Genomic DNA, 2,681 nt, shown 5'->3' on the forward strand with positions numbered 1-2,681 from the left:
ACTGCAATGTCTCATTTTAAAAAAGTTAAAACTGGTATCATTCTCAGTGTATTGTCGGTTAACTTAAGGGAAAAAATTAAAGTATTACTTCATTTTTAATAATCCTGTGAGTCAGACTTTTCTTCATATTGAGCCGAGCCTGGCCGTAAACGTTCCGAGGAAAAGCCCGTTTGTGAATGGGTGGTTTCCTCATGTGGCCCTAACGGTGCGTAAGACACTGAATTTTAGTCAGAGAGGATTCAATTTGCATCCCCTAATGGTTTAGTTACAGTCATGCCTCAAGGCATAGGAATAGACTGGATTTTGTATCACTTTATTTTTCTGACTCATGAGGGGGAAGGTAGACTGAAACAGCTTCTGATTTGGAAAAGAGAGAGGTCCTACCTGTTTTCCCTTACCCTCAAGTGCTTTTCGTTTTTCCCCCTCCTAAATGTCACTCTCCCTGAAAAGAAGATACTCGTAGCCTTAAATTCCTTAATTTATCACTAACATTTTCTTTACAGAAGCAGTGGATAGAAAACCACCAGATTATCCAGTCGGGAGGACAGTCAGCAATATAGATACTCTTCTTGTGTCAGGAGACCCCCTTCACGGCGCCCCTAGCATGGGTTCCAACTTTATAAGTCAGTGAACGTTTTCCATTAAAAAGTCATCTCCTTCTCAGTAAAACTCATACTAAGCCATCTCAGAATTATTAGTCTCAAATTCTAAGCCAACCAAATCAAGAATCTTCAGTAATTTTTTAAAAAATTTACTAGTTTGCCTCGATTATGTAATTTGTGGAACACTCATCTTCTTAAAGAGAAATCAATCTGGTGCTTCCTTCCGGCTATGTAGAGGGATGGGGGTGCTCCCAAGGGTGAACTCCAGGGAAAGCATTTGTTACGCTTCCCTTTTAGATGGCGCAAACTCATTTGCCCTTACTGACAGGAGGCTGGCAAGAACTTCCCTCCGCCCGTTGCTAAAGGCCCCCTCTGCATAAGTTGACTATATCAAAGTCCCTAGGGTCCTGGGGCCACTACATATGCAGCAGCCGCAAAGCCAGCATCAGAATGACTGAATGATGGGCCCTCAGAGCTCTGCCCGTTGTGGGCAGGAGCCCTGGCTTCGCTCTTCAGTGCCCTCCCAGCCTCCTCCCCTCTGTCTGCTCCAGAATCCACTAGAGGAAATCTCATCATATTCCCCACCTCTATCCACTTCAGCAACCTCAAGGAAGCCAAGACCCCCAGATCATGCTGCTTCACTCCAACACTCACTCCCTAAGGCTCTGTTAGTCCCGTAACACTCTCCCATCTGAGTACCAGCCAGGCCCCACCCTTCTTAGCTTCCTAGATCAGACAAGATTGGGCACGTTCAGGGTGGTGTGCCCGAAGACAGTCCTGTAATAATCTGACCCAGTCTTTCTTCCCTCTGCTGTCACAGTCACTTTTGTTGTCACCTCCAGAATTTGAATTTGTAATCAACAAAATCTCCTATATCCTTGATCTCAATTTGCTTCAACTCGAACCCAGCTCTCCCGTGAGGACACTACTTCCTCCAAAGTCCCCCCAGGCAGCGACTTTCCCACATCTGGGCCCAGAAGTGGTAGCTGTTCTACAGGTCCTTTGTTGGCACTTTCAGACCTTGCTTTTTCCTCTTCCCTCACCCTACCAGCTCCTTGGAAGTTCATGCCTTTTGTCAATTTCTCCACCAAGTTGCAGTCACCTAACAGCTCTCCAGGTGACTCTCCATCAGTCCTTTGAGACTTTAGCCCTTACCTCACTGTCGACCTCTCCAGTCATCTCATTATCACTGAGATGATCCTTGCATTAGCATGAGTTCTCAGGCCCTTGACTATCTCTCTCGAAGGACCTTGTCCCACACACTACCCAGCTACCAACTTTCAAGGTCCTCTAGACTTCATCACCACCTTTCCTACCTTTCTCATTTTCCTTCTTGCTTGCTTTCTTTCTTTTAATGAAGGTGCTGGGGATTGAACCCAGGACCTCATGCATGTTAAGCACGCACTCTACCACTGAGCTATACCCTCCCCCAACCTTTCTCATTTTCAAGCACTTTTCACTCCAACCACATTTCACTCCCTCTAATATCCTGACACCAGTGATTTCCCCAACCCCACCAGAACCTCCAGATCCATTGTTTCAGCCACCTTGTCACTCAGTCTTACCCCCTCATGTCTTTACTTCCCTTATGACATAGTTTAGACTCAATTATCCTTCATTAAAATTATCACTTAGGCATACCTTCAAATCTCTTGCTTTTCTTTCTTCAAGTAGTGGTTCTGTGGAAAATGCCCACTTGGTTAAATCCAACCCTTCCCCTCCACTGCTGGTCTCGCTGCAAATTCATCACTGCTCTCTGAGTGCACACTTAGTACTGCTCTGTGACCTCACCTCACTTCCCCAGTCCAATCACTCTTAGTCCTCCCAGATCGCTGCTTCTCACTCTTTCCTCTCTCCTTCCCCTGCCCTTCCTCAGCTCTCAGTTAATGACCTTGATTCTATTTCATTGAGAAAATAGAAACAGTCAGAAGGTATTTTCTCTTTGCTTCTACAACCAGGTATACGAAATCAGCTGTACCAGTGTCCCCCTATTTTGCTTCCACTCTTGTTGTGAGGAAACCAAAACAAAAATATTAGTTTATATTTATTTATTCTATTTAAGGCCAATCCCCAATCCCA

The 2,681-nt window shown here is 45.2% G+C and overlaps 1 non-coding gene across 1 annotated transcript; it reads right to left on the reverse strand.

Moving 5' to 3' along the window:
* Window positions 1–1,957: 1,957 nt before the first annotated feature.
* TRNAV-AAC (transfer RNA valine (anticodon AAC)) lies at window positions 1,958–2,029 on the reverse strand. Its single transcript has one exon. It is a non-coding gene; the product is annotated as a tRNA-Val (tRNA).
* Window positions 2,030–2,681: the final 652 nt, after the last annotated feature.

Source organism: Camelus dromedarius, chromosome 1, assembly GCF_036321535.1.
Source record: "Camelus dromedarius isolate mCamDro1 chromosome 1, mCamDro1.pat, whole genome shotgun sequence".
NCBI lineage: Eukaryota > Metazoa > Chordata > Mammalia > Artiodactyla > Camelidae > Camelus > Camelus dromedarius.